Below are 6000 nucleotides of genomic sequence, written 5' to 3' on the forward strand. Positions count from 1 at the left end.
GTAGACAAAATGCTCACAGGAGAGATCCAGATCTGACTTTGACCAACGTTAGAGAAAGGTGTGCACCGTTCCCGGAGGTACTGCAATACCGGGTCGATGCGTGGAGTGGACGGAGCAAGCCCCTGTTCCATCTCCCGATTCCAAAAATCAATTTAATATATGGTCCCCTGATAGGGGACGTATCAGATATTAAACTGATAAGAACAGATTTTTTTTTTTTTATTAAATCTTATCAAACAAAAACAATATTTCAATACAAAAATCAACACAAAATTATTACACTTAAAGAAAGACAACACAAAAACGTATACATTTTTCTTCTACATCAAAAACCACATTTACAATTAACATATATGCATATTATTCAACACAAAAATCAACAAATTCAAAAACAGTCATCATTTCAACCATTCACCAAAATCAAAATTATTCACACTCACATCCTCACTCACACTTTTATCCATTTTCCTTTCTTTTCCTTTTTCACAGTGTTTTCAAAACCACATTTACAAAACAAATTTCCATATATGCAAATCATTTCCTCTAACTTTTAAGTCATTTACTTTTTCCACAAAAAAACAAAAAAACTATTACATAAAATAATAAGCAAAAAGAAAACCAGACATTTATCACTTTTTATCCGTCTTTTTCCCACTAGTCTCTTTTCGCTTTTCAGCCTCTTCCATTCGATCAGCCCAGTCTTTCTTTTGTTCCTTCCCAGACTCTATAACAGGCTCCCTCACTCCCGCTTCTTCTGCTGTCCTTTTCTCCGCAGGCTGTCTCTGCTGCTTCCCCTTCACAGACTCGCTCACCTTCCCGGATTCAGCCGATGGCACTGTAACTAGTTTCTCCGCAGTCATCTTCTTTCCACCTTTATCCTCTGCACCTTTCTTTCCAGACACCTCCATACTTTCCGCTCCGTCCACTCCATCACTGCTGTCCTCCTCATCACCACTGTCCTCCTCACCGCTCCCCGCACCAGCAGCCCCAGCATAGCTTTTGGCCCTGTGTGGACACTTATAAAACAAATGATTAACACTCCCACACAAATTACACTTTCTCTTTTCTTTGCAGTCTTTCGTGTTATGCCCCTTTTTATTACAGTTCCTGCAGAACAAGTCCTTACACTCTTCAGCCTTGTGTCCCATTTCATTACATTTCCTGCAGACTTCAGGCTGTCCAAAATAAAACAAAAATCCTCTATTCGATCCAATCGAAAAGGAGGAAGGCGGATGCCTCACCCCCTCATACCCCTTTTCACTAGGGCGGAACCTCGTCCACACCCTCCAAGTGCCATTCCACATCTCGAACTCATCCAAACATTTCTCTGGCGGCCTAACCACATTAACATATTGTCCCAAAAAAGTAGACACATCCTCCACAGGCACAAACGGGTTGTACATATGCACATTCACCACTCTTACTTCTTGTCTAAAAAGCGCTTCCAAAACAAAAAAACACAAAGGCCTCTTCTCTTCATTGTTCTTCATGCATTTCCAAACACATCTACAATACTCTTCTGATTTAAAAGTCAAATCAAAAATTCCTCTTGCCTGGAAATCCTGGAGACAGAACACTTCATCGAAATCCACCTTCATCCTGTTCAGCACTTGGTTAACAAAATCGTTCCTCGTCATTGCAGGGGTTCCTTCTTTCTTCAATAAACGAATCGTGTTCCTCAGACGAGGTCCTGGGGGCTTTACTGCAGTCTCCGCCATGCCTTCGCCTTCTCTTCCCCTTGAAAATCAAAGCTGCGGGCAGGCCACATACAATGATCTGAGCCAAGAGGCCGAGAAGCGATGGCGACTTGGCCCTTGCCCGGGGCCCCCCAGCCCGGACGGCACAGGGGGATTCAAAGGTGGGTGCAAAATTTCAAGCACAAGCAGACCCCAAAAAAACGGGCTGCTGCTTCCAGAGGGGAAATGTGCAATTTAAGCAGGAGAAAACAAAACAAAGCAAAAACACACACATAACACCAAAAACAAAACATAAACTGGCGGAGTGCGTCTTACAAATAGTCATGCCAAGCTGCTATGCTGTGCAAGGTGCCTTGGGTAACTACAACTGTGCCTCGCTGGCTGGCTGGCTTGCTAAGAAGGTCCTGGCATAGGGACATGTTCCACCACACTTGTCTGGTTAGCTGCATGCTCCCAGGAAACAACCTGCTGCTGTCTACATCATCACCACATGTGAATAAAAGAAAGAAAGACAGCAAGAAAGAAAGAGAGAAAGAAAGAGAGAAAGAGAGAAAGAAAGAGAGAAAGAAAGAAAGAGAGAAAGAAAAAAAAAGAAGTAAAACGGCGGGAAAACTTGCATCAACACTGGCACTCTCCCTCCAGCAGGGGTAGACAAAATGCTCACAGGAGAGATCCAGATCTGACTTTGACCAACGTTAGAGAAAGGTGTGCACCGTTCCCGGAGGTACTGCAATACCGGGTCGATGCGTGGAGTGGACGGAGCAAGCCCCTGTTCCATCTCCCGATTCCAAAAATCAATTTAATATATGGTCCCCTGATAGGGGACGTATCAGATATTAAACTGATAAGAACAGATACTACACTTGATCTTAGCCAAAAGGCCGAGAAGCGATGGCGACTTGGCCCTTGCCCGGGGCCCCCCAGCCCGGACGGCACAGGGGGATTCAAAGGTGGGTGCAAAATTTCAAGCACAAGCAGACCCCAAAAAAACGGGCTGCTGCTTCCAGAGGGGAAATGTGCAATTTAAGCAGGAGAAAACAAAACAAAGCAAAAACACACACATAACACCAAAAACAAAACATAAACTGGCGGAGTGCGTCTTACAAATAGTCATGCCAAGCTGCTATGCTGTGCAAGGTGCCTTGGGTAACTACAACTGTGCCTCGCTGGCTGGCTGGCTTGCTAAGAAGGTCCTGGCATAGGGACATGTTCCACCACACTTGTCTGGTTAGCTGCATGCTCCCAGGAAACAACCTGCTGCTGTCTACATCATCACCACATGTGAATAAAAGAAAGAAAGACAGCAAGAAAGAAAGAGAGAAAGAAAGAGAGAAAGAGAGAAAGAAAGAGAGAAAGAAAGAAAGAGAGAAAGAAAAAAAAAGAAGTAAAACGGCGGGAAAACTTGCATCAACACTGGCACTCTCCCTCCAGCAGGGGTAGACAAAATGCACACAGGAGAGATCCAGATCTGACTTTGACCAACGTTAGAGAAAGGTGTGCACCGTTCCCGGAGGTACTGCAATACCAGGCCGATGCGTGGAGTGGACGGAGCAAGCCCCTGTTCCATCTCCCTATTCCAAAAATCAATTTAATATATGGTCCCCTGATAGGGGACGTATCAGATATTAAACTGATAAGAACAGATACTACACTTGATCTTAGCCAAAAGGCCGAGAAGCGATGGCGACTTGGCCCTTGCCCGGGGCCCCCCAGCCCGGACGGCACAGGGGGATTCAAAGGTGGGTGCAAAATTTCAAGCACAAGCAGACCCCAAAAAAACGGGCTGCTGCTTCCAGAGGGGAAATGTGCAATTTAAGCAGGAGAAAACAAAACAAAGCAAAAACACACACATAACACCAAAAACAAAACATAAACTGGCGGAGTGCGTCTTACAAATAGTCATGCCAAGCTGCTATGCTGTGCAAGGTGCCTTGGGTAACTACAACTGTGCCTCGCTGGCTGGCTGGCTTGCTAAGAAGGTCCTGGCATAGGGACATGTTCCACCACACTTGTCTGGTTAGCTGCATGCTCCCAGGAAACAACCTGCTGCTGTCTACATCATCACCACATGTGAATAAAAGAAAGAAAGACAGCAAGAAAGAAAGAGAGAAAGAAAGAGAGAAAGAGAGAAAGAAAGAGAGAAAGAAAGAAAGAGAGAAAGAAAAAAAAAAGAAGTAAAACGGCGGGAAAACTTGCATCAACACTGGCACTCTCCCTCCAGCAGGGGTAGACAAAATGCTCACAGGAGAGATCCAGATCTGACTTTGACCAACGTTAGAGAAAGGTGTGCACCGTTCCCGGAGGTACTGCAATACCGGGCCGATGCGTGGAGTAGACGGAGCAAGCCCCTGTTCCATCTCCCGATTCCAAAAATCAATTTAATATATGGTCCCCTGATAGGGGACGTATCAGATATTAAACTGATAAGAACAGATACTACACTTGATCTTAGCCAAAAGGCCGAGAAGCGATGGCGACTTGGCCCTTGCCCGGGTCCCCCCAGCCCGGACGGCACAGGGGGATTCAAAGGTGGGTGCAAAATTCCAAGCACAAGCAGACCCCCAAAAAACGGGCTGCTGCTTCCAGAGGGGAAATGTGCAATTTAAGCAGGAGGAAACAAAACAAAGCAAAAACACACACATAACACCAAAAACAAAACATAAACTGGCGGAGTGCGTCTTACAAATAGTCATGCCAAGCTGCTATGCTGTGCAAGGTGCCTTGGGTAACTACAACTGTGCCTCGCTGGCTGGCTGGCTTGCTAAGAAGGTCCTGGCATAGGGACATGTTCCACCACACTTGTCTGGTTAGCTGCATGCTCCCAGGAAACAACCTGCTGCTGTCTACATCATCACCACATGTGAATAAAAGAAAGAAAGACAGCAAGAAAGAAAGAGAGAAAGAAAGAGAGAAAGAGAGAAAGAAAGAGAGAAAGAAAGAAAGAGAGAAAGAAAAAAAAAGAAGTAAAACGGCGGGAAAACTTGCATCAACACTGGCACTCTCCCTCCAGCAGGGGTAGACAAAATGCTCACAGGAGAGATCCAGATCTGACTTTGACCAACGTTAGAGAAAGGTGTGCACCGTTCCCGGAGGTACTGCAATACCGGGCCGATGCGTGGAGTGGACGGAGCAAGCCCCTGTTCCATCTCCCGATTCCAAAAATCAATTTAATATATGGTCCCCTGATAGGGGACGTATCAGATATTAAACTGATAAGAACAGATACTACACTTGATCTTAGCCAAAAGGCCGAGAAGCGATGGCGACTTGGCCCTTGCCCGGGGCCCCCCAGCCCGGACAGCACAGGGGGATTCAAAGGTGGGTGCAAAATTCCAAGCACAAGCAGACCCCCAAAAAACGGGCTGCTGCTTCCAGAGGGGATATGTGCAATTTAAGCAGGAGGAAACAAAACAAAGCAAAAACACACACATAACACCAAAAACAAAACATAAACTGGCGGAGTGCGTCTTACAAATAGTCATGCCAAGCTGCTATGCTGTGCAAGGTGCCTTGGGTAACTACAACTGTGACTCGCTGGCTGGCTGGCTTGCTAAGAAGGTCCTGGCATAGGGACATGTTCCACCACACTTGTCTGGTTAGCTGCATGCTCCCAGGAAACAACCTGCTGCTGTCTACATCATCACCACATGTGAATAAAAGAAAGAAAGACAGCAAGAAAGAAAGAGAGAAAGAAAGAGAGAAAGAGAGAAAGAAAGAGAGAAAGAGATTTTACATTTTTTACATTTACACCCATTCGTTTTTTTCATTCATTTTACATTTCTTTTAAAGATGACATTCATGCATACAGACATACATTTTGTTTTAAAAGCATTTAAAATACATTTAAAAACACCAAGACAATTGTGCTTTGTACATGGTTAAAACAGACACAGATTAAAATCAACATGAAAAAAACCTGTGCTGCTTTAAAAGTGACTGGGAAAAAAAGAACCATCTATAAAAAACCAGTGTTTGTGAGGGCCGGGGAGTGCTCTCTAAAAAAGTTCAAAAGTGAACATAAAACTAGATCTAAAACAGGGACAGGGGAAAAGGGACAGTGTATAGAACAGTGAGTTAAAATTCTAAAATTTTAAAACACTTAAAATGTAACTTTTAATAGTTTACATTAAAAATCTTAAAGATACATAAAACAAAACAAAACAAAATCAAATAAATAATTCAACGTAAATCAAATAAAAGTCAATAAAACTGAAACAAAAAGACTACATAAAACCAGGGCACCGTTGAAAAAACGGTCATGCCAGCTAAAAAGGGCGGAATGCTGGCATGACAAAATAAATAA

The 6000-nt window shown here is 44.1% G+C and overlaps 5 non-coding genes across 5 annotated transcripts; all 5 read right to left on the bottom strand.

The window, feature by feature from the left end:
- Positions 1 to 55: 55 nt before the first annotated feature.
- LOC131738404 (U2 spliceosomal RNA) lies at positions 56 to 247 on the bottom strand. The gene has a single exon (XR_009329947.1). It is a non-coding gene; the product is annotated as a U2 spliceosomal RNA (small nuclear RNA).
- Positions 248 to 2399: 2152 nt separating this feature from the next.
- Positions 2400 to 2590, bottom strand: LOC131738951 (U2 spliceosomal RNA). Its single transcript, XR_009330119.1, has one exon. It is a non-coding gene; the product is annotated as a U2 spliceosomal RNA (small nuclear RNA).
- Positions 2591 to 3188: 598 nt separating this feature from the next.
- Positions 3189 to 3379, bottom strand: LOC131739263 (U2 spliceosomal RNA). The gene has a single exon (XR_009330431.1). It is a non-coding gene; the product is annotated as a U2 spliceosomal RNA (small nuclear RNA).
- A 599-nt stretch (positions 3380 to 3978) lies between these two features.
- Positions 3979 to 4169, bottom strand: LOC131739095 (U2 spliceosomal RNA). The gene has a single exon (XR_009330262.1). It is a non-coding gene; the product is annotated as a U2 spliceosomal RNA (small nuclear RNA).
- Positions 4170 to 4767: 598 nt separating this feature from the next.
- LOC131739028 (U2 spliceosomal RNA) lies at positions 4768 to 4958 on the bottom strand. The gene has a single exon (XR_009330196.1). It is a non-coding gene; the product is annotated as a U2 spliceosomal RNA (small nuclear RNA).
- Positions 4959 to 6000: the final 1042 nt, after the last annotated feature.

This window comes from Acipenser ruthenus, chromosome 10 (assembly GCF_902713425.1).
Source record: "Acipenser ruthenus chromosome 10, fAciRut3.2 maternal haplotype, whole genome shotgun sequence".
Taxonomy (NCBI): domain Eukaryota; kingdom Metazoa; phylum Chordata; class Actinopteri; order Acipenseriformes; family Acipenseridae; genus Acipenser; species Acipenser ruthenus.